At 35.7% G+C, this 26,772-nt stretch overlaps 1 long non-coding RNA gene across 4 annotated transcripts in view; it reads right to left on the bottom strand.

The window, feature by feature from the left end:
* LOC123383759 overlaps positions 1-22,934 on the bottom strand; it is a 105,270-nt gene extending 82,336 nt beyond the window's left edge. For all 4 annotated transcript variants that reach the window (XR_006593919.1, XR_006593916.1, XR_006593917.1 and 1 more), the window contains exons 1-4: positions 22,732-22,934; positions 22,383-22,534; positions 4,148-4,356; positions 3,890-3,998 (exon numbers count right to left, since the gene is read on the bottom strand). This is a non-coding gene — a long non-coding RNA (uncharacterized LOC123383759). The remainder of the gene's footprint in view (positions 1-3,889; positions 3,999-4,147; positions 4,357-22,382; positions 22,535-22,731) is intronic.
* Between the last annotated feature and the right edge of the window lie 3,838 nt (positions 22,935-26,772).

Below are 26,772 nucleotides of genomic sequence, written 5' to 3'. Positions count from 1 at the left end.
CTTCTGGGTTATCAATATTTTAGGACACTTGGGTATCCTATAAAATAATTTCTTTCATGTAGGAGACCAATGTAGACAAATCCTAAATCTTTCAGGATAGCTAGTTTTGAGTTTTCTCTGAGTTCTTATGAATGTTAATTTTGAAATTTATTGATGCACCAGAAAAATAATTAAGTGCCAGCCTACCAGATCATAGAGTGCAGATCTATGGACCCAATTACTGTGTCCCAAATGCAGCCTGGTCTCACTGTGAGTCTATTCTGTTGTACCACAGACAATGAGCTCTGCATACTAAATTTAAAGGTTTTTTTTTTCTAACACAAAACTTATGCAACATGCCATAAATTAAACCAGGGATGTCACTATTTTCTAGGTACGTTATCGGAAAGTTGATCACTTTTGCAGGATCCAACAGAGGAAATCTTATATACATATGTGATATGTACCCTTTCTTTTTAAACTCACCTCCCAAAAAGTCAGAGAGGATGGCAGAAGAAATAAATGGTAAACATTTGGACGGAAAGAGTCATATTTTTGACAAGTGAAGTTAATGTTACTTGCAGTGGGTAGAGGAAGGGAAGTCTAATGTACTTCTGGGTCCCTTCCCAAGTAATCATGGGTCATCTTCCTCTACAGTGCTTACACAGTTTCTTCTACATCTCTATTAATTTTTCCCCCTTTATCATTAGTTAATACCCTATTTATTTTTAAGTTCATTTACTTCCTTTGAGAGAGCATGCATGGGGGAGAAGCAGAGAGCAAGGGAGAGAGAGAATCCCAGGCAAGCTCCGCGCTGTCAGTAAGAGGCCCAACATGGGGCTTGATCTCACGAACTGTGAGGTCATAACCTAAGCCGACATCAAGAGTCCACGATGCTTAACCGACTGGGCCACCCCAGCAGTCCTAATGCATGCTCTCTTAAAACAAGACACATTTCATTAATCTTGGTATCCCTAGAAGTGATGTCACTTAGTGATGAGCCTTGCACACACGGTCCACAATCATATTAGAAAAACAATTGTTTTATGAAATAAAATGCAAACTCCTTCTTGGAAAGTCCAGTTTCATGAACTCAACCATAGTGCTATCTTACTTTGAGATATTTTTGAAAATGAGAGTGTACATAATGAAATAATTATGAAAATATTTTGAAAATTACTTCATATTTTACAGCTTACATTGATGTTTTATGCCATTATCACAGTGGGGAAGAATTCTCTGGCACTAGAAAAAGCCACAAAACATAATGAATAGCAATTTCTTTTTAGTTTATGTTTGTTTCACTATTCATAATGATTGCTTTGCTACTATTCTCAATTATTATGGATGTTAAAATGCATTTAATAGCTATCACAGCACCAAATATACTCCTCGGCCATTTAACAAGTAACCAAATTTATAGTTTTTATTATAGTTTGTTTTCCTGTTTCTGCAGAAATATGTAACTATGTGACTTTATTCCTCTCAGAGAGTTTAATACTTTCTCAGGCATGAAGAAAGTCAGTACTCAGTCAAATATGCTATTTTTTATATACAGGAAATAAGCACACTGTAGCATAACAGATACAGCCTAGAATGTTCAGTCACCACCAGTATCAAGCTAGAAAATGTGGACAAATAAATATTTGGTAAAGACACTGAGACTTCACTGAAAAATAAAAATCTTATGTTTGAAAAAGCGTCAGCTAGAATAAGTAACAAAGGAATCTGAATCCCTGAGAGATGATGTAGGATGAAACATTTGATAGACATTGAATTGGGGGGAGGGGAGAGGTTGGTAAGGACCAAGATATAATTTGGAAACCCCTTTGTTTAATTACATTGCACATTACTTCCCTAAATATTTTAAGAATGGTTGTTCCTCAAAACAGCTAAGAATTTCTTGTAAAAACTATGCCATGTTTTGCTGTATTCCCAGCATTAGTCATTGGAACCACTGACATGTAGACAAAAAGCATATCCTGAGTAGTGAAAACAGATTTGTGATAAATGCCCCAGAATTATCAAATAGCTCCTGGGGTCCTGGCTGAGCTCAACAATGCAACAATGTGAAACTAACTCTTTAATGCCAGGATTGATCTTCTAACTTTCAGCTTATTTTTGCCAAGTTATCAAAGACAACACCACTAATTAATCTGCCAAACTTAGAGATAATGAATGACCCTCAAGCAACAGAAAGTTCTTCTCCTGGAAGTAACTTCCCAAAATGATTCCCCTCAAATAATTTTATAAATCAAGTTAGCCTATTTCCTATGGCTCATTTTCCTTTCTGACAGACAGACATCCTGAAGGAATGTCCTTAGATTTCAAAGCTATCATTTAAGAGAGTCTATGATAACAGCACTTGTCATTTTGTGTGCATTATTTTGTATCTTCATGAAACAAAACACTTGTCAATAAAATATGGGTAAATGTTAATACCGACATAAAGAAAATCAAGCTGAAATGAAGGGCAGAATTTCAACATGTTTATAAATAGTTCATATAAATGGTTAGTCTGACTTCCACATACTGTTCATATTTTTCTCTGTTGAACACTCAGTAACTTCAACAAGAGCACCAGCAAGTCTGAGATAAAAAACATAAGGATAGTTTCGATCAAAACAAGCTGTCCATTAGATACGATGGTCAATGCCAAGCCTCATATTAATAGATCCACTAGGTCTTTAAATGTGGCCATAAAGACCAAAGTTGTTGGCTGAGCTATTAAATGGAAGATTACAAATACCATGATCACTCGTAACTAATTAATGGAAATTCATTTGACCAATCAAATTTAGTATTTTCCTACCAGTCCTTTTCATATTCAAAACTCAAATTGTGGAAACAACTGAACGGGTTTTGCTTCTTGTTTCCTTAAAACATTTTTTTCACCAAAGTGATTTTGAAAATCCTCTCACCCCACACCTCCCCCAATGTTCCTTTATACTTTTTGCTAAAATTCATTTATACTCTGTCTTCAACCATGTTACACTCTCTGGTACTTGAAAATAAAGAAAAAAGAAAATAAAGAGCACCAGAAATTTTCAACTACATATAGGAACTCCGATTTCCACAGAAATTGAGGGGCATCTCTATCTACCTTTTTAAATGCATAGTGAAAAATCAGGGCTCTGGAAGAGCAGATAAACATGAACCGTTAAGGCAACAGAAACATTTCAAGTATGCAGCAAGCACGCCAGACCAAATGAAGTATGCTTTTCTCTGTGAGACACACACATATACACACACATTCCCACTTGCTTATATCCCTGCTAATCAAACAGAACATGTGATATGTCCTCTGAGACCTGCACATAATACCAGCAATGGATCACAAAATTGGAGCACAGCAGAAAAATTCTGGTTATTGTTAAAGAGTTTTCATGTCTTTGTTTTTCCTTTTTTGCTTCCCTATCTGCCACGCCCACTTAATTCAAGTAAACTATCACCGTAGGGTGGTAAAAAGTTCTTTGTAAATACCACCTTGGTTCTCCAAGTTTTAATGTCAGCTACTTCGCACGGTGGAAATTGTTTCCAAAATGTGTTCTGTAGCTGTTTTTCAGGAGCTTCCAGGAGATAGAGAGCACAGGGTGAAGGGCGATTGGTCTAAGTATAACAACATTCTAAAATTGCTTCCTCTTGCAGTATCAAAACCTGTCAGAGCCCTTGGAGTTTCTACTGGCCATTCCATACAGGTCCCAACCCACACTTGGTGTATGTCTGCCCTGCTCTGGGTCATCCTGAGCTCCATCATGTAGACAGCAGTTCTCAACTCAGAGTCTACTGCACAAAGGCTCAGGGGTGCAAACCAGACCTTTTCTCTCTCTACTTTACCCTGTTACCTTGATTTGGCAACCCCTTGTAGCATAAGGGAGGTCTGTGCACCTTGGGTCTTCTCTTTACCTACCCACACACTCCTCCTCTGGTAGGGTGGGTTCTGAACCTCCAAGCAAGAAGTCTGGCAAGGGAAAGTAAGGTAGGCTTCCTTTTCAACTTTTGTCTCTCCTCTCTTTAGTCTAGTGAAGAGAACAGAGAAAAGTGTAAATGGAAAATGACATAATAAAATGGGAGTATAAATTGGAAGATGAAATATAATATGACATAATATAATAAAGTATAATAGTCTTATCCATCTTTGTTTGGGGAAAGGGTCATAAATTTTTACCTGCATTTGGCTTTTCTTGCATTCTTATTCTCCTTGCCATCTGGTCCTAATTTCCAAGAGACATTCACGTACACCTTCCAGACCATGTAGATAAGCAGGTTAGTGGATACAGAAAGCACTCGGAGGGCTTTTTCAAAATGCTGATTTCTTCTATTTGCCACCCCTTTCTCCTTTCATTATCCAGCAAATCTAGGCTGCAGTCTTGAGAGCTGCATTAAAAAAATACTCTTGGTGATTCTGATATACATACCCAATGATGGAATCACAATTTGAGAATCCTTATACTAAGAGACAAAAAAAGTCAGAAAAGAGAAAGATTAAAAAAGACAGATTTCAAAGACTTTATAACATTTCTGTGAAAAATGGTCTTCATAATAGTTACAGAGCTTTATAAGAAAAGCAGAAACATCTTATAAAAGAAAACACTATGGGTGAGAAACACTTGTGAGTTACTATGTATAACTGAGCATTCATATAAAAGACACTGAATTGTAGAACTGGAGGAAACCTAGGAGAATGTATTCCAGCCAGTGATGAATCCAGGTTTTGCAAATCTGGGAATGCATACCATTTGGGAGGACTCTCTTAAGAAAAAGTATTTAAAAACATGAATATAAAAATACTCAGGTAATGCAGGGTCTTGCAAGTGACCTGCACGAGAGTCCCTGAAGCTTAAACTTCATAAGCTTTACAATAAATTCCTATGTGATTTCAACCATCTTTTATGAGGATGGGGAACAGAGGTCCAAAAAGCTAAAAAGCCTGGCCATGTTCTCACACACTGAGTCAGAGGTAGGATTGCAAATAACCTCTAGGTCTCCTGACTCCTCAAACCATACTCATATATTTATATATTCAATATTGAGTTTTATATACATGATTTCTTTTTCAACTTTCATACAAAGAATGATGTGAACACCCACAGGGCATCCTTTGAAGTGGAAAGGAAATGCTTTAAAGTAGCCATCTCTTACTGCTGAATATTAAAAAGCAATTGGCTGTTAAAAATCCATAGGCGAAGCAACAGCTTTTGGTCCATTCTGAAGTCTTTTAATTATTTGCAGTGTGAAGCATCAGTTTTGTGCAACACCATCACACCACCTGGCCCTTCATACTTTAATTAATAGCAGCTAAAATTTCATTTAAATTGGGAGAGTTTAAATGTATTACTTTAACTGTGTTTAGTGAAGGTAGTTTAATGGTTTCTGTGATAGTTTGAGTTCTCTATTAGAACTTATTCTTTCAGGCATGGTAACAGAAATGCTATAAAATCTCCAAAATATGTAAGAATGTTTTAAGGATCAAATAATCTAGACGACAAACAACAAACCATGCTGAAAATTAGATGCATTTTAGAATTGGCTTTCTAACATGCAATTATTTATTTTACTATTTATGGGTAATGCTGTTCAACAAATTAAAATCAAAATGGTGTATGGGAAGAATTAATCCAATACATTACTCACTTAGGAATCGACAGAAAATGAGTATTATGAGAACAAAAATAAAAAATATGCATAGTGTTTTTTATAAATCAACTCATTTATTTTTATAACACCTTTTAGAAATGAAAAATCTCCCAGAATAAAAGCCAAACACACCATAACAGATGTAATTTATGGAAAAATAAAACTCTAAAAGCCTTACTGGGACTTCAGTTCCTAGGGATACAGAAATGTTTTATTTTTTTTTCAGAAATGTTTTATTTTTGAAAGTCATTTTGAAAGAATAATATAATCTCAACGAAATACAAATTATAGGTTCAAATGACCAAAATTAGGGGGAAAAGGGGACAGTTCCCTGAAAAAGTAAGCCCACCATTAATCTGTGTTATTTGGCCTCAATTTTTTCCACACCTCAAACTAATTCTATGTTATCCTGAGTTCCCATATAATGATCAAATCTTTTGCTTTAAAGGTTCATATAGACATGTCAGACAAAGGACTATGTAAGTTTAAGGACACTTCATTCAAACCAATAAGGAAAAAAAAAACCTGTTTTTAAAAGTGGGCAAATGATATGAACAGGTAATTCATAGAAAATGAAGCACAAATAACCAATAAGTACGTTAAATGGGTTCGGACCTCACAATTAAGATAATCTCAAAGAAAAGGGGGCCCACTTTTTCATTTCTTTAAATGTGGTAAAATACATACAACAACATTTCACCACCTTAACAGTTAAGTGTACAGTTCAGCAGTACTAAGAATATGTGCATTGTTGTGCAACCATCACCACCATCCACCTCCAGAACTCATCTTATAAAACTCAACATCTCTATCTATGAAACAATAAATCCTCGCCCCCCCCCACAACCTCTAGCCCCTGACCACCACTGTTCTTCTCTCTGTAAGTTTGACTGCAATAAACATTTCATAGAAGTCAAATCATACAGTACTTGCCTTTTTGTGACTTATTTCACTTAACATAATGTCCTCAAAGTTTATCCATGTTGTAGCATGTGTCAGAGAAAGAGAGAGGGAGAGAGAGAATCCCAAGCACCCTCCCGTGCTGTCAGCATAGAGCCCCACAGAGGGCTTGATACCACAAACCATGAAATCACGACCTGAGCCAAAATCAAGAGTAGGTCACTTACCCAACCGAACCACCCAGGCACCCCATTCATAGTATTTTTATAATCCTTTTTATTTCTATAAAATCAGTAGTAATGTTCACCCTCTTATTTTTTATTTTAGTAATCTGAGACTTCTCCTTCTCTCTCTCTCTCTCTCTCTCTCTCTCTCTCTCTCTCTCCCTAATCCATCTAGCTATGGGTTTGTCAATTTTGTTGCCCTTTTCAAAGATCCAACTTTTGGTTTGGTTGATATTTTCTATTATTCTTACATTCTCTATTTTATTTATCTCTGCTCTAATCTTTATTATTTCTTTTCTTCTGCTAATTTTGGGCTGACTTTCTACTTTTATTTCTAGTTCCTTGAATTGTAAAGCTGGTTGTTGATTTGAAATCTCTTCTTTTTTAATGAAAACATTTATAGTTATCAATTCCTTCCTTAGCATTCCTTTGTTCTGCCCCCTAACATTTGAAATGCCATGTTTTTATTTTCATTCATACCTAAGGATTTTATTCCCCTTGTAGTTTCTCCTTGGATCCACTGGATTTAAGTTTTTTTAACGTTTATTCATTTTTGAGAGAGAGAGACAGAGTGCAAGCAGGGGATGGGGCAGAGAGAGAGGGAGACACAGAATCTGAAGCAGCTCCAGGCTCTGAACCATCAGCACAGAGCCCAATGCAGAGCTCAAACCCATAAACCATGAGATCATGACATGAGCTGAAGTTGGACATTTAACTGACTGAACCACCCAGGCATCCTGGATCCACTGGATTTTGAATAGCATTGTTCAATTTCCACAAAAATGTAAATGTTCTGGTTTTCTTTTGGCTACTGATTCCTAACTTCATCTGATTTTTGTCACAGAATATGCTACTTTGTATTGCATCTATCTTTTAAAATTTATTGAAACTTAATTTGTGACATAACATACAGTCTATCATGAAAAATAACCTATGTGAACTTGAAAAAGATGTATCCTCTTAGTGGGTAGAGTGTTCTATATATGTCTATAAGATCTACTTAGATTACTTTATTGTTCAAGTCCTTCATTTCTTTACTTATATCCTGTCTGGTTGTTCTGTCCATTATACAGAGTGGCATACTGGAGGCTCCAACTATTATTATGGAATTGTCTATTCCTTCCTTCCTTTGATTCTGTCAACTTTTACTTTATATATTTTGGTGATCCATTATTGGGTGCATAAATGTTCATAACTATTATATCTGCTTCCTCTATTGAACCTTTGCTAATATATAATGCCCTTTGTCTCTTGTAAGCAGTTTTTATTTTTAAAAGACTGTTCACTATTCTCCAACATTTTTCCTTTCTGTTCCCCAGACTCAATGATGTTTATTACCTTACCTTCAAGTTTGATGATTTATTCTTCTGCCTGCTAAAAACTGTCTTTGAATCCCTCTAGCAAATTTTTCATTTCAATTAATTGTACTTTTCAGCTCCATAATTTTTCTCTTCTTTCTAGATTTCCTCTCTCTTTACTGATATTTCCAGTTTGTCTATGTATCATTTCCTTTACTTTTTTCTATGTCTTCCCTTAGTTCTTTGAGCTTCTTTACAACAATTGTTTTAAAATTTTGTTTAGTAGGCCTGCTATTAGGTGTTTTTCAGGAATAGTTCTTTGTTTTTCTTTTGAACGATACATAATTTCCTATTTCTTTGTACGCCTTCTTATTTTGTGTTGAATACTGGATATTTGAATCTTAAAATGTAACTATGGGAGTCACATTCTTCCTCTTCCCCATGATTTGTTTGTTTTGTTTTGATTTGATTTTTATAGACTTCTATCTGCCAAGGAACAGCCTAAGGCATAAACTTGAGATATACTCATGTCTCCTGCTCTGCCTTTCCCTGTGCATGCACAACAACTTTCTAATTTCTACTATATATGCTTCTGTATGTCCTAGCCTTTAATGTCCAACTCCCAAAAGAAAGAAAAGAGAAAAATTAAGGGGTGGGAAAAAATGGCTCTTTAAATCCCCAGAAGTCATTTCATCTGAAAGGGTATGGTCTTGCAACAATGCAGAGAGGTACAACAGTGACTGCCCATCTCTTTGTCTACAGCTTTGGGATCATAAGTAGCAATCCGCATTCAGAATACATATCCTCAATATTTGGACCAAGTGTCTTTTTTGCCCAACATGGCTCCCATAAGTAAGACATAAGCTTCTCTTGGAATGCATGCATAGCTATCTGCCACAAAACTGTAGGACTGGGGTAGGTAGCTGTTAATATGCTAAGAGCTGAAATGTGACCAAAATCTTTCTTTTTTTAACCTATCAAATTACTAAGTTGGCAAGGGTGAGGATTTTTTTTTATAAATGCTAATTGAGATAATATTTATGTCTCTGTGTGTGGGAACACAAATTGAGACAAATTTCTAGGAATTAAAATGACACTATTTAACAAAATTTTCCACATACTCATTAACTCAGCTTGACATTACCCTGCAGGTAAAGTATTACATAAGTACTCAAAGATATATTTGCAAGTATTTTTTTTCCAGTGGAAACAACCTATAAGCTCCTCATCAAGGGAAAAATAATTGATGGGAAAAAATATGATGTACATGTTACATCAAAAATAAAATAAAATGTCAACAGTTACCTTTAAAAGAGGGATTATGGTAGGAGAACTTTTATTCACTAGTTTATCTTTTTAATATAGGTTGATTTTTTAAAACTCCTTTTCCTTTGTTCTCATTTTTCAATATTCACTAAATTTCCATGGTGGTAAAATTATGAGCTATATTTTCCTGTGGGAGAAAAATCTGTATCTCCCTAGCTATCTATCTCTATAAGCAAATAACTGTTTCCAGGGTGGTACTGTTTATTCCAAGCACCATGCTATTTGTAGCAGTGGTGTTCAGTGATGCATCAATTCCTTCTAACAGACATATAACTTTAAAAACAAGAGTGAAAGTTATGTTTGATAAACAGTGAGTCAATATCAGATATGTCTGATAAACAAGGAGTCCATATCAGACTTACAGTACAAGTAAGAGGTGAGATGCTTGGATTCAGAGTAAAGGAAAATGATTCAAATCCCATAAAAAGATAAATTTAATATTTCTTCTGGATCCTACCCTATATGTGGCCTACTGAACATACAGAAAATATTGCTACATTAGATTTCACATAGAAGAGTGGAAGACTATGCACTTTTTGGCATCTGCTGTCTTATCCTTGTTCTTCTATTTACTAAATATTTAAATTTTATGTACCAGATCCTCAGTTTTTTAAGCCTCTGTACCTTGTATGAAAATTTGAGACTAATAACATACTGTAATTATGTTGGTGATTTCTGCCATGTAAAAACCACAACAAAATGTTTTGGCATATCACAATAAGCATTTACTTCTCAAATGTCTAAGTCAGTTAGCTAATGTAGTTGAGGCTCAGCTGAGAACTCTGCTCTAGGCTGGGCCTTAGGTGACTCAGCTCTGCTTCATTTGACTCATCCTTCACATGGGATCAGAGAATCCCTAGGAATGTCTTCTCACGGCTGACACAGAAATGAACAAAGTAAACAGAAGCATTCAAAGGCCTTTTGAGGCCCAGGCTTAGAACTGGCACACAGGCACTTCCACTGAATACCAGTGGCCAAAGCAAATGACATGTGGGAGGCAAATATACTCTTTATTTATATGAATAACTTTAAAGTTACAGTACAAAGGAAATGTATACAAAGCAATGAAAAAGATAAGCCATTAAAGCCATCAATCTACCTCAATAATTGAGCTTAATACAGGTGAAGATTCTAATTTATATTTAATGGTCAAAAATTACCACAGATTCTTGATTTCAGATAATGGAGTATGGCTCATTTTTTTTAAGCAAAAGGAGTGCAGTAAAGATACCAAAATCTCAAAGAATTGAGCTTTAGAAAAGGGTTTTAAAAAATCAGTTTGATTAAGTAGGAAGGAAATGAGGCCTAGAATTATAGAATATAGATAGCAAGAAGTATACCCTAAGGTCATGATGCAAGAGCACTCTAAAGTTAGCAGAAGGAAGGAAATAGTAATAATTGGTGCAGGAGTATAAAAAAAAATAGAGAATTAAAAACAAACACAAATCATGAAAACTCAGAGTTGTTTTTTTAATATCAATAAAATTGACAAATCTTTAGCTAGAATTAAAGAGAAAAGATTAAAATAAACAAAGTCAGAAATCAAAGGGGAGATATCACAACTCATGACACAGAAATAAAAAAGATTACAAGAAACTACAATAAACACTTAAATGACAACAAATTAGATGATCTAAAAAAAATGGGTACATTTCTAGAAACATATAATATACCAAGAAAGATACATAAAGAAACAAAACTGAACAGATATATAACTATTAAGGAGACTGGATCAGTTGGCAGTGAATTCCATCAAACATTCAAAGAATTAATGTCAATCCTCAAAATCTTCTAGCATGTTGAAGAGTAGCCAAGATGACTAAGCTCACTTTATCATGCCAATATTACTTTAATACCAATGCCAGATAAAGACACTACAAGCAAATAAAACTTCAGACAAATATTCCTTATAAACACTGATACAAAAATCCTCAACACAATACAAGCCAACTCAATTCGTAGCAAATTAAAGGGTTATGTGGATCATGATCAATTTCAATTTATTCCTGAGATGCAAAATGGTTCAACATATTAAAATCAATCAATGTATTACCCTGTAGTAACAGAACAAAAGAATAAAATTCTATGGTCGTATCAACATATATAAAAAGCATTTGACAATATTCAGCATGCTTTTATGATTAAAAAAAAAAACTCAATGAAGTAGGAATAGTAGGTGGAAGAAACTACCTCAAAATAGTAATGGCCAAATATAAGTGAACATTACACACAACAGGGAAAACCTGATTTTTTTAAGATAAGGAACAATAAAAAAAAAAGCCACTCATAGCACTTCTATTCAACCTAGTAGTCAAAGAAAGTCCTAGCCAGAGAAATTAGGCAACAGAAGGAAACAAAAGTTATCCAAAATAGAATGGAAGAAGTAAAATTATCTCTTTTTCTACAAGACATAATCTTGTGCGTATAACACCCAAGGATTCAACAATGGCAACAACAATGAAACTGTTAGAAATGAGAAATAAATTCAGCAAAATAGTGGGATAGAAAATCAACATACATAAGTCAGTTGCATTTCTGGACACTAACAACAAACGATCTGACAAGGAAATTAAAAAAAAAATCACATTTACAATGGAATCACAAAAAATAAGACACTTAGCAACACACTTAACCAAAGTAACAAGACTAGAACACAGAAAACTATAAAGCATTACTAAAAAATGAAAGAATATGCAAATAAGTGAAAAGATATTCCATGTTCTTTCCATGAATTGCAAAACATGATATTGTTAAAAACATTCATGCTATCCAAAGCAATTTACTGATTCAATGCAATCCTTATCAATACCTCAGAGGTATTTTTCATAGAAATATTAAACCCTTCCTAATATTCATATACAACTACAAAGGACTCCAGATAGCCAAAGCAATCTTGAGATATAAGACATAGATAGAAGCCTCATGTGTCTTGATTTCAAAACAAACAGAGCTACAGTGATCAAAACAATGGAGTAGTGGCACAAAGGCAGACACAGACCAATAGAACAGCATATAGACCCTGGAAATAAACCCACCCGTACACAGTCAAATGACCTTTGACAAGGGTGCCAACAATACACAATGGGGAAAGGAAAGTCGTGCAAACAGTGTTGGCAAAACTGGAATATCCACATGCAAAAGAATGAAGTTGGATCCTTACCTTACACCATAAAAAATCAAATCAAAGTGTATTAAAGACTTAAAAATAATACTTATAACTGTAAAACTCCTAGATGAAAACAGAGAGGAAAAGCTTCATGGATACTGGTCTCGAAAAGGATTTCTTTTAGGTGACACCAAAAGTACAAGCAACAAAAGCCAAAACAGACAAGTGGAACTCCATCAAACCAGAAAGCTTCTGCACAGCAAAGGAAACAATCAAAGAGTGAAAAGGTAACCTGCAGAATAGGAAAACCACACATCTTATATAAAGAACTCCTACAACTCAACAACAAAAAAATGAATGCTCCAATTTAAAAATGGGCAGGAGACTGTAACAGAATTTTTTTTTTCCAAAGAAGTCATCCAAATGGCCAACAGATATATGAAAAGATGACCAATATCACTAATCATCAGGGAGATGCAAATCTAAGTCACAATAAGATATCACATCATATCCATTAAGATGACCGTTATTAAATAAATACCAAAATAACAAGCACTGGTAAGGATGTGGACATATTGGAACTCTTGTACACTGTTATCAAGAACATAAAATGGGGCCGTCAGTGTGAAGAATAGCATGGAGGTTCCTCCAAAAATTTAAAATAGAACTATCAGATGATATAGCAATCCTATTTCTCAGTGTTTGTCCAAAAATATTGAAGTTAGGATCTCAAAGAGGTATCTGCACTTCCACGTTCATTGCAGCATTGTTCACAAGAGCCAAGAGGACTAATAGATTTAAAAGTTTTATGTACACACACAAATATATACACATATACACACACATACACACATATATATATGTGGTGGAATATTTTTCAGTTACAAAAAGAAGAAACTCTTGTCATATGTTACAACATGGATGAATCTTGAAGACATGCTAAGTGAAAAAAGCCAGTCACAAAAAAACAAATACTACAAGAGTCCATTTATATAAGGTCTTTCAAGTAGTCAAAATCATCAAATCAGTGAGGAGAATGATGTGTGTCAGGGGCTAGAGGAGGGGAAAATAGGGAGTTTCTCTTCATTGATTATAAAGATTCAGTCACGCAAGAGGAAAAAGTTCTAGATATCCACTGTACAACATTATGCTTAAAGCTAACAATACAATATTGTACATTTAAAAATTTGTTTTGAGAGTAGATTTCATACTATATGTCTGTTAAACACAAATTTTTAAAAGGTAAAATCAAAAGAGAAAGTTCTTTTTGTGGTCTGAGTTTTACACAAAAGACATTTTTATTATGTTCCAAGGTGAAGTTGACTGAAAATCAAAGTAAAGCAGGAGAAAAGGATGTGAAAACCCAATGGTCTTTTTATTAATATTGGTTTAGGTTAATATACCCCAGAGGTCTCCCAATCATTTTTCTGTTCCTCTTTTTTTTTTTTTTTTTTTTTTTTTTTTTACTAAAGCTTTTCTCTAAATTTCCCAAGCACCATACACAAGAAATTCAATTTGGGGACTTACTAAAATAAAACTTAAATGGAAAACAAATTATTTCAGGGAATGTTGAACCATTTGTAATTAGAACACATTAACTTCTCATAGTGTGTTTATGTACACATGTGTGCATGAAGATGTCCTAAGTGTGTGAAAAGCAACTGAACATCCTTCTAAAGGAGAAAATGAAATTCATTACCAATAGAGCATTCTAATTTTGGGTTTGAACAAGAAATAAGATGGCTTCATAAATATAAAGGTTAAGAATCAAAAAGTTAGTATTTGTGCAGAAACCTGAACCCTACTTCGAATGGAATCAGAAATTATAGATATAGACATATCAAAATGGAGAAATGAGTACTTGAAGGGCATTACTCATTCTACAGTTCCATTGTCTATGGCAACAGACTCCCTCCTGAGTCTGGGTATAATTCCTTAATTCTAGAACTTCATAGCTAATGAGAAATCAAACATTCAAGACAGGTACTTAACTTACCTATTAGAAATTAAACTTTATATAAATCTCTCCCAATAATTGATACAGTATTTTACTAACCCACTGTCTAGAATTACCTGGTACAACCAGTTCCCCATCAAATTATCAGCGAGCTTTTATGCATTTGAGCTTTGTTGAGAGGGATACAGAAATTTATAATTCTATTTTAAAACTTTCAAACTTTTTTTAATATGAAATTTATTGTCAAATTGGTTTCCATACAATACCCAGTGCTCATCCCAACAGACTCCCTCCTCAATGCCCATCACCCACTTTCCCTCCCTCTCACCCCCCCATCAACCCTCAGTTTATTCTCAGTTTTTAAGAGTCTCTTATAGTTTGGCTCTCTCCCTCTCTAACTTTTTTTTTCCTTCCCCTCCCCCATGGTCTTCTGTTAAGTTTCTCAGGATCCACATAAGAGTGAAAACATATGGTATCTGTCTTTCTCTGTATGACTTATTTCACTTAGCATAACACTCTCCAGTTCCATCCACATAATATAATTTTAGTATCAAAAAATCTTGACCATTTCAGGTTAGAACAGACATGGTGAAGCCCTATAAGTTCTGAAGCCACAGGACAAATGAACTAAAACATTGAATAATGCATTGTTTTACTGAGTTGAGAGTGTTTGAACCAATGAGAACTTTCACAACCTACAGTGAAGCTGAGGGTATAAGGAAACGTTGTTTGTACTGGCCAGTAAAGACACTATAAGCTAGAATATTTCTTTCTGAAGAGACTCAGATTTTCTGTCATTACCACATTCCTCCTGGAAGAAATATTTTAGGATTATTAACACTTCAGAGCATGTGACTCCATGGTCATATAGGGGACCTCGGCCTTAGCTGATAAGACCAAAATGGGCACCTGATCTCAAGACACCTTTCCAGAGATTGGTAACAACACCATCTCTATGGTGACTAACAGACCCAGTAAAATCTTCCCTCTGTAGGAGCCTGAGCTGATAGGAAAGCAGTAAAAACCATGAGACAAGTAACCATTATCAGTGAATAGAAGTCAACAGTGTAGTAGCAATTATGAGATAGAATGCAGAGCATAGAAAAAGTCAATAGTAGCACACAAACATGTTCAAAGTAAAGCAGAGAGTGTAGCAGGGTTAACACAATTATAATGGGGAGAAACGAATACCTGTATCACGAGGCAATGCTAAAAGTGGTAGTGAGTTACCACAGGTGCTAACAGAAACTTCTTTCTGAACCAGAAGGATAGCATTCTGTTCCTCTCTGAAACCCTACTCTAGCTGCTGTGGCTCATTCCTGTCTTCCTTTACCTCCTTACCTGTCTATACAAGACACCTCCATTTGACAGGAATAAAGCAAGAATTGCTCTTTAATTCCTTGTGATTAGGAACGACATGAAGAATGCATTAATTACTATTTTGACTAATTTCAACCAGTCAATAGTAATCATAGATATCCTGACACAGACTAATTAGGAAAACTGGTCAAAACTATTACTAAAATTGAATCTGTGCTATATTCTAACTCTTCTCTTTTTTCACCTATTTCTAATTTTGAAAGCAGGGTAGCACACAGAGGAGTTGTAATGAAGAGAAAAGAGGGGTTGGCAAAGAGGAAGGGTAATAGATAGGCAACAAGTCTCATAAATGATTTTTATAGGTATAGTTGGAAATTGACATTTATTCATACCATGGTTTATATCTAGAAATAAGAATGTATGTACTGAATTTTTCACAGCTACTCCACTCTAGATAGAAATGGCTGGTGGACCACGACCCAGCCAGCTGGCCATGGAGTCATGTCTTCAAGAGGTTTGTAGATGCTCCTCACAAAGATCTGCTACTCCTTTAGATCACATGCTGTGAAATGGTGACCTACTAGGTAGAATCACTTGGAGAAATGTTTGACTTTGTTTGCCAGCACACAGTGCTGGCAGGCATATTTAAATAAAATGAATTCATTTCCATTTAAGAAAATTTTACCAAACTACTGAATTTCCGTATTTATTTGAAAAATATTATCTGGCAATACTGGGCCTACATCTCACTATTAATAATTGGTTAAGGATGAGGTGTAGCTATCCTTTTGGATGCGGCAAAAGCTCCCCTATTTGTCATAATCTCTGCCACTTTACGATGACCCCCCTCATATTGAGGTAGACTATCAGGTATTATTTATCGTTATATTTATGTACTTGTTTAATCTATGGATTGAGAGGAAAATAAAATAGTCTTGAGTCTATGATTCTACTAAATATAAGAAAGCCAAAGACTGAGAAAGCTATGAATTTACAAAAACAGGAAGGAATAGATCTTGGTAAAGGAAAATATTTGTTTGAGATTTACATGCAAACAATATGTGTCCAGATGAAAAGAGCACAGCTTAATACTGCATAAGAAAACATTTCAGACCGTCTTCTCTTTAGGCACTTAGATTTTCCACATTGGTCCTAGAGAGAGAATGCTTTAGGGTTAAATGAAATCATGTCTTTTTCCAGCAGTCCTTTACTAAGCAGCTGTTAGCTCGTCAAAGTTGTACAGAGGGTTTTGGAGGAAACAAAAGAGTTTTGCTATGACATTTACCCACAAAGAACTAATAATATGTTCAGGAATATAAAATTAAAATATAAAAGTGAAATATGTTCTAAACTTAATGTTAATTAAAACCAACAGTTTTCCTTTATCAAGTAAGAACTAGGTTGGAAGGCCACTTATATGCCTTATACTCCATTCTTCATTCAATTTTTATAAAGGGGGCATTTTTAATTTTAAAAATGAAGAGTTTAGGGCCAGAGGTAAAATGACTTGCCAAATTACAAAAGTATTATTTAACGTTAGGAGCTGAAATTTGCACAAGTTCTATTTGAATCCATATCCTATACTGTATCCAATATACCATGTTTTCTATACTTAAAATGTATTTTCCTGGCAAAAATTTATCCATTGATATTTATATCATTTGATATCACATGAATTTCTGGCCTCTCATCAAGATGGAATGTATTAGGAAATGAGATGAAATGTTAGAATTAAATTGGTTTGAGACTTCCAAATTCCCATTGCTATGGAAATCATTTTGTACAATGCAAATATTTTAACTGGCTAACACTCAAGGTTTTTTAGATTAAATTCTTTGCTTTCTCTCTCCATAGAGTATTAGTTATTTACCTTTGTATTGTTCATTCATGGCAAGTCTCTTAATATCCATGGTGATGTATCTTTAAATAACTGGTCTTAGTAAATGAAAGCACAATTATAACAAGGAAAATTTCTTCTCATAAAACACACACACACACAAACACACAGACACAAATGACTAAAATTCTCATTTAAACTTCTATTACAGTATTATTAAAGAAGTTCTTTGCATCATTTTTAGGTCTGATATTATCTTGTTGCTTAGTTTCTTAACACCTTCTCTCCTTAAAAAGAGTCTTAATTCATTTACTTTAGAAATTCCATTTTATATTTGCAAGGCATCATTTGTAATACCTTGAGAAATTCTTCACCAAAGCTAATAGTCATTAATAGATTCTTTGCTACTAAGAGAAAAAACCGGAATTCATTTTTCCACAATCAGAAATATTATTTAGTGAATACTTATCATAGAGGTACACCTGACTTATTCTATTATAAATAATTTCCCTATTTTGCAGATGAGGGACTTAATGATTTAAGTTAATCAGCCAAATATTCGCAACCAACAAGTGATGTCATCTGGATTCACACTCAGATTTGAGTTCCTCAAGTCCAATCTACTATAACACACTACCTCCTATCCCAATGACTAAACAATGCGAATGAGTCACAAATGAATAAACAATCCATAATTTTGATTGGGTGCTTAGGTGAATGAGTAAGAAAACTTATTTAGTGCCCCATTCACCACTTACCAACCTAGATCTGGGAGTGCTCTGGGGAACCATATGTGCTCAGAAATCCAGGGAAGAAATCCAGAAAAATACTTTAGCGAAACATGAATTGGGAGTTAATACCATCTTAAAATGCATTTAGTTTATATAATTCCTGTCAATGCTGGAATCCACCGCAGCCTAGTTAATCAGGCCTTAAATTATTCCTGAGTGAGAGTTTTTGGCTCTGAGAGGGCAAATGTGATTCAAAATCCAGTGACCAAACCATGAGCTAGGGACACATTCATGGGCATGTAGCCTATGCAGTCACCCAGGTCCAAACTTAAAAGGTTCTTGTACTTGGTTTAATCCTCTATTATTGTTGTCTTGAAGTTATTAAGATTTTTTTTAACACAAGGACTCACATTTTCATTTTATACCGGGTCCCACAAAATATGTATTAAGTCCTGCCATGAGCCCTGGGATAGCGCTGAATGTATCCAGAAGTAGTACTGTTTGCTTTTTTGTACAAAGGTATGGGCTAACGCCTATCTATAATTGGAAGGTAAAAAAATATGAGGAGCATCTACCAGAAATAAAAAAGGATATAGTCAAAAGCAATGAGCTGCTTTTGGAAAACAGATACTGACAGATGCAAAGTCATCACAATAGCCATTTATAGACAATCTAGGCCCCACCAAAGTTACTGAAATAAATGTTAACTTAGGTCCTTAAATGATCCACACTAATTTACACGTAATCTTTCCCCATTCCCATTGCCTACTGCTTACTGTATTACTAACTAGCTGCTTGAAATGTCCAATTTATTTTGCTTTAGAGGACCTAGGGCTAAGTGGAAAAGCAGATTCTTATCTACCATAATATATAATTTGATTGTGAGAGCAAAGTGGACAAGGGTCTCTAAACTGCAGCAATATACTTGTTAGAAGATAAACTGAGGCATATTTGAAATGTTATGAGTTTATTTGAGCAAAAATTGATCCTGAATCAGAAAGCATCGAATTTAGTAGACAGAAAGGAGCTCTGAGGAGACGCACAAAATCGAAGACTTTTACAGGAAGAAGAAGTGGGAACAAGGAGCTTATATGAGGCAAAAAGTAGGTTCATTATTTCAAGTTACTTTCCTTAGCAGATAGCAGGGGCCTCTCAGGTAGATGATCTAACTAGTGCTGATGGTTAAAGATCTAGTACAAGTTCATTTGATAAAGAAATGTAGTTATATCTGTGCCATATAATAATTTAGGATAATAGCTGGACAGTGAGAGGAATGACAAATTTCTGGTAATGTCAATTCCTGAAATACATGTATTGTAACATATAACCACACACATACAGCCTAAAATGGTTTATCATCACTTATTTCCCACATAATTTAACATACCAAATAAACCTAATGAGTTTATCATGTCTGCTTCACAAGGTGAGAGACAAATCATTTGAGATTTTCCAGAGACCCTGTGGGAAATCTCAAAATTAGTTTGAGGTCAAAAAACTCCTTTTAAAATTTGATTTTGAGAAAATGTCAAAAGGTTTGACCATGTGATTAAATAAGATCACAGATCACTATGAAATAAGAGCCAATTATATATTTAACTGAAGTGACCACAGAAGATTTTAAAGGCAAATATGGGAGATTACAGAATTCTGAACAAAATTTAGCTCCTTTAATATTAAGACTAGGTTTTCGTAAATAATCAAAGACCTGACATAATCAAATAAACAAAGACAACATGAAGCACACCAAACAATTTTGGTTAAGACACAAAAATCTTTGCTAAAAGGTAAAGCAAAAAAGAAAACAACAAAAACTTTTACGTAAATAGGCCAAGAAAACTGCCCTTTCAAGAAAAAGAAAATCAAATTCCAATTTTGCACCAGCGTTCTTCGGATATTAAAATTAATTCTTTAAAAACTTAAATAAATCCATTCCTATATTAGCCAGCTTGACCACACATAAAATTCTTTCCCAAGATTCCTTTTGCACAAAACTTCTATGACTTTTTTATATCCATTCAGATTTTGTCCATTTTTTTTCCTCTTTCCCATTCTAGAACAACAATCATTGTACTTTTCTTGCCTTGTTTTCATACACATTTGATTCCTTTCACCCTTATTATTTCTAAGTAGTTTTAATTACATAAACTTATTAGAATGCATAACCCTTAGAATTCTTAATTCCTAGTGAAAACTAAGAAACAAGCAATTGTGGACTACTTCCTTAGCATTCTGTGGACTGCCAAATTTATAAATACATTTCATAATTTTCACAAGTATATTGTTCCTCACAAGTATATTTTTCAATGTAGCACAAAACATGTTTACTACTAGATACACATATCTTTAGTTCCTCTGTAAAAGGAAGCCCAAAGTAGATAAATCTGCATTTAGTAATTAAAGTTTCAGTTGGTTTTTTTTTTTTTTTGGAAAATCTAAAAAATAGTTTTTCCAGTTTATTTATTTTGAGAGTGAGCACGAGCAGGGGAGGAGTAGAGAGAAAGGGAGAGAAAGGATATCCCAAGCAGGCTTCAGTGCTGTCAGTGCGGGGCCTGAAGCTCCATCTCAGTGAAATCATGACCTAAGCCAAGATCAAGATTCAATGCTTAACTGCCTGAGCCACCCAGGCACCCCAGAAATGAGCTAGATAGTCAACGCATATGTATGATTTAACTTATCTCTGTTTAGGTTTCAAGTTACCAAAAATCCTGGAAAGTATTTTTTAAGTAGACATGCCATAAAACATCATTAAAGTTGAAAAGCTCATTTATACTTTTATCTTACTTACAACTATTTAGTTTACTTGTTCTTAACAATTACGCTAAGATTAATCATGAAAATTTCATGAGACATTAAAGAACTAACCATCATATGAAGTCTGCTTTATTTGCTGACAAATTCTGTAGCAGAGATAACATAAGCTTATTTGGATTTTAGTAAAACTAGGTAGAATAAAAGTATTATATTTAATACCGATAATTCTAAAGACATGCCTATTTTAATTAAGCCAGTGAGCGGGGGGGGGGGGGGGGGGGGGGGGGATTAAGCCAGTGAATTTAAACTAGCTTTTATGTACCTAAGATTATCCTAGATGATAGAAACTAATCAAACACACCAAGGATGACCATTCCCCAAGTCCTGACTTAGAATATCCGCAAGTCTTTTGAGATAAATAAGGGAGGTCTTAGGTTTGGATTTAAAAAAAAAAAAAAAAAAGTAGATGGGCTCTGAACTGTTTCCAAGCCACATTTCTATTCTTGTAGAGACTAGATTTTGTAGTCGCTTTTCATCCAAAGAATCAAATTGCAACCTGAATGATATCAAGAGGTTGCGCACACATGCAACTATATTATCTTCAGGTTTCTTCTTATGTCAGGAAGATCTTCAACTTAAATGGAAATCAAAAGAAGGCTAAGTTCTAGATTTATAGCTATGTGTCTTTGTAATGTAAAATTGGTAAATCCTTCCACAGAGGCTTCAGGCTGTTCTTTCCCTATGGGTACATAGTTTCCTTTTAGCTTAGGGGAGAGGGCCTTTAAGAGAATTTCCTATCAGGCTTTCAATTTGACAAACTTCTGACCACAGAACTACTTAAAAAAAAAATCATTTCAAATCCCTTGTCAGGTTTTATCTACAACAAGCAGTAAATATTCCTGGCAGTATTGAACAACCCCTTGGATACAATCCTCTGGTGATCCAGAGCCACTTCCCAAAATAATGGACTTCAACAATTCCATCCTCCCCAGAGCTGGCAACAGTTGGTAGGATCTTAGCCACAAAAGGAGTATTACTACCACATTTCTGTCCAGCCACATCTGGGGGCCCCCAACCTGAGAGTTTAATCTGCACACACAAGAATCCGCATGCCGCAGTCAGGCAGAAAGCTAAGTCACGTTCTTGGGACACAAAACAAGAGAAACAAGAAGGCAAGAGCCACCCCTGTAAAGGAAAGTATTGACAACCAATGCATACCCAAAAGCAAATTCACAAGTCGCAATTCCAAGATCTAAATGTCACAATTTTTTTTTCTTGCCATTCTGGAAGGAAGGGAAAGCATGAAACTGTACCTTTCTCTCTTAACCGGGCAACACCGAGATCTGGGATAGCTGAATTTGATTAAGACACCCTTTGCCAGTTTCTGCAAGTTTTCCCAGGATCCTGTCTGCAGAATCTGGAGTAGGTGGAATGTCCAGGTGGCTCTCAAAATGGTCACCAAAAGCTGTAAAGGGGAAAAAAATAATTTTCACTCTGTGCATTATAGTGAGTGCTTGGCTGAGACCTCTTTTTCTCTAGAGCACCTCATAAACGGATAAATTCATCTGGATTAAAAATTCTCAGCTGTGGCCCCTGTAATTCAAAATTATCTTTGGTAGGGTTAATCTACTTGTTAGGCATTAAAAATCAAATTTTGCTCACCTGAGGCCTCGCACTAGACCCAGTCCAGCTGAAGTCAGGCCCAGTCAGGTTGGATCTGGTCTCGTTTCTAAATCATAACGAATCCCCTCTGAACAACTCCGGTTTCCAGGTCAGACCAGCCAGCCCCAAGCGCGCTGCGGTATCTGAACTGGATCTAGTTCCAGCCCAGACCCAGTCCGGCCAGCACCAATTCCGGTTTCTACGTGGAACCTAATCTCACCTCTCACCCGGCCTGGTTTCCAAGTTGGACCCAATCAGAAAACCGGACGCGGTCCGGCCAGCGCCGAGTCCGGTTTCTAAGTGGGATCCGGTCCAACGCTAGACCCTGCCTGGTTTCTAAGCTGTTCCCAGGCCAGCCGCACCCAGTTCAACCACAGATCCAGTTCCGTTTCTGAGTCTGACCCAGTCCGGCTGCAGATGCCGCCCAGATTCTGGTTCTTACCCAGCCCAGCCAGAGAGAATCCTGGTTTCTCGGACCCAGCGTGACCCTGGACCAAGGTCACAACCCTGAAGCCGGTCTAATTTCTAAGCGGGGCCCAGTTTAACCCTGGATTCGTTCCAGTTTCTAAGTGCTACCTGGTCCAGTTCCACACCGTTTGGTGCCGAAGTCGGACTTCGGTGCTTCACCAGCCCATTTCGAAATCAGACCCCATCCCTCTCAGACCTAGTCCAGCCTCACCCAGTCCAGTTTCTAAGTGGGACTACCCAGTCCAACTCTGGCTATGTTCCAGACCAGCCCAGAAAAAGAAATCCTCAAAATCTGAAAGCTCATAATGCAAAGACTGCAGGCTTGGATCCCCAGAGGGACTTAAGCACCATTTTGAGAAGACGGGAGAAAGCAACAAGCCCAAAGAACTCAACAGGCTCACTCTCCTGACAACAGAACTGTTGAAAGTAAACTGAGGTATATTAAAAGAGTTAAGAGTTTATTTCAGCAGAAATCCATTTGAATTGAGCAAAACCCGATGTACCAGATAGAAAGGAGCTCTGAGGAGCAGCACAAAATGACTTTCTAGGCAGAAGGAAACGGGAACAAGGAACTTGGAGGAGGCACAAAGCAAGTTGGTTATTGCCAAGTTTATTTGGGGGATGGCAGGGGTCTATCAGGAGCATTACCTAACTAGTGCTCATGAAGTGTTAGGCTGGTTGTAGATTCCTTTTCTGAGAGAGGTGAAACTCTAGTTAAGTCTCAGTATGGTGAGGTAGAGTTTAGCATAAACAAATCTATTTGGTGCTACTGTCTTATTTTTAGCGTAATTTACCATCAAATTTCCCATTCAAAACAGATAGAGGTAGCATTTCAAAATACTCAAAATCGTGTGTGTGTGTGTGTGTGTGTGTGTGTGTGTGTGTGTGTTTGAACTTGAGGTTAGGTTGCTATGATTTCCCAACTTTACTTGAAAGAAATGTGGTGCTTACAACATTCCTAGCTTTTAATACCGTCCAGGGAGATATAAAGCCCTGCAGAAAACTGTTTTCTGTCAAAATTACAATGGGCCTGCATATTTTAGCAATTTCAACTACATTATGTAGTCTGATCAGGCTGGTCATTGACCAGTTGCTCACCCCTATCAGTTGCATTAGCATTTAACTTGCCACTTTAAATTAGAAAGGCAACAAAAGTTTAAGAAGGTTACAAAAGATTTAATCCCTCACTAAAAAGAAAAAGGGTATTACTGAATTACATAGAGAAGACATCTTCTCCATCCAATTTTGGTGAAGGTATATCAGGGGGTTTCTTTCAGAAAGTTTGCTTTCATGATGTTCAAAAGATGCAGGCTCTAAGAACTATTAAGAACCACCATGAGTTGACATTGCAATACCTGCCGAAAGAGACGAAGAGTTAGTAAATATTTGTGACGGTTGCCTGGTTCAAGGAAAAGCAAGTTGAGTGGCGTATGTCCGGGTAGCCACTGAGATCATCCATTTTGAAGCTACACTATTCCAGCTTGCCTTTCAGTGACAAGACCAATGTGGTAAGCATGCAGGAGAGAGTAAAAGAACCTCTTTTTTCTCATAAAGATGCCACTCTCATGGATGTCCATATATGAGTTTATAGTTAGAGTTTACAAAATAAAAAATAAAACCTCAATCACTGAGATACACCTGACTCTTCTCTTTTTCTTACAATCTCAGAAGAGCTTCGCCTATCCATTATTTGAAAAGAACTCTTCCAAATGGGCTATTTTAGTCTACTTCTCTCCCCAGATAACTTTTCATTGAGTGGTATTTTGACCAATGTCAATGGACAAGTCAATTAAATTTTTGAAAAGCTGAGGGTTTTTTTTTGACATTTCCTTTTTTTAAAGTGAGTGCTTGTTTTCTTAAATACGTACAAAACGAGTGGATTTGTTGACCTGTAATTATGGGGTATTTACAAAATTCTTGGATATGCTTGTACCTGTATGAACACAATGCTCTGCAGAGATAAACAATACACTCAGTGTTGGATTAAGTGTTTCAAGTGTAGACGAAGGCATGAATAAAACACACAATGTGAAACCATGAACCCATGCATATATAACTGAGTGGTAGATAGAGATATAAGTGCCGAAAAGAATATGTTAACAGGAAAAAAAAAATGCTGTGTTCAGGACAAGAATGTATTATCCTGGAGACACATTAGCTGTAGCTGATTACTGAATATCTTTTTAGTTTGCAAAGGAGAATTACCTCAAGGTATCAGCTCAGCTTTATGTATGCTATCTCACTGTTCCATTGTCTACAGAGCTGCCTGCCTCTCCATGTGATCTCAACAACACAAAATAACCAAAGCAAAATAGCTCCTAGAAGTTGTCTGTTCCTTAATATGTTCCCAAGCTTAGTTATGTAAAATAACCATAAGACTCTTAAGCATTAAACCACATTGTCATCTGTATAGATACCCAATGAGACATGTACAGTGTTACTACCAACACATAAACACATTTTCCTTAACACATACTGTTGAGAGACTATGTTGATGTTACTCATAAACTTACTCTTTGAAGACAAAGAAAAATTACTCTAACGTTAGAGATCCACCTTATTAAAAAATATGTGAGGGGAACTGTCAGAATTGTCAGACTTCTGTAGCCTGAAACATCCCAGTGGTATTCAAAAGATTACTCTATGCCTACATTGCGTATTTGTTGTCCTATAGACTGAATGATTGCTATAGAAATGCAGAAAAGTTACAGAAAAACAAAACTATCTATCTATCTATCTATATATATATATATATATATATATATATATATATATATATATATAATGTTTACCCTTCTTTAGTAACTGGGAAGAGTCTTTTTAAATATGTCACAGTGAATTGAGAAAACTGTAATACTGAAATAAGTGAAATATCACTCTTAAGAGAGGACCCAGAAAAAAAGGAAGTTGGAAAAATATACTTTCGTTTGTAACAGACATGCATACTTATAAAAAGGACTGAGAAGCAGAAAAAAAATAATTGATTACCACGACAGAAATGTCTTCTAAGAATATAACTGGACATAGAAATTCAAGTAAGCTTAATTAAAGAAACACACACACACACACACACACACAAATATCCCAAAGTCAATCTCTGTCTGGCACTTGGTATTGGGAGAACAATGGTTAATAAGATAGTCTCTGTCCTAAAAAACAATTCACTATCTAACAAATAATCCACAATTCACGATCTAACAAAATCCACAATTATGTTTCAAGCAGGATGGTATTTATTTATTTAAAACCTGTCTCTTTTCCTCCAAATTTAAAAATTGCTCACAAAAAATGCAAGTGAATGAAACAGAAAGTAAGTGGGAATATGAGACAAATAAGTTTAGGACACTTAAAGCCACAAGTAAGTTCACTTTAAAATATTCATGCCAGGGGCACCTGGGTGGCTCAGTCAGTTAGGTGTCCGGCTTCAGTTCAGGTCATGATCTCACAGTTTGTGAGCTTGAGTCCCACATCAGGCTCTGTGCTGACAGCTTGGAGCTTGGAGCCTTCTTCGGATTCTGTATCTCCCTTTCTGTCTGCCCTCCCCTCACTCATGGTCTCTCTCACTCTGTCTCT

The sequence above is a fragment of the Felis catus genome, chromosome A2 (genome assembly GCF_018350175.1).
Source record: "Felis catus isolate Fca126 chromosome A2, F.catus_Fca126_mat1.0, whole genome shotgun sequence".
Classification (NCBI taxonomy): domain Eukaryota; kingdom Metazoa; phylum Chordata; class Mammalia; order Carnivora; family Felidae; genus Felis; species Felis catus.
This window is presented reverse-complemented; position numbering and strand designations above follow the sequence as displayed.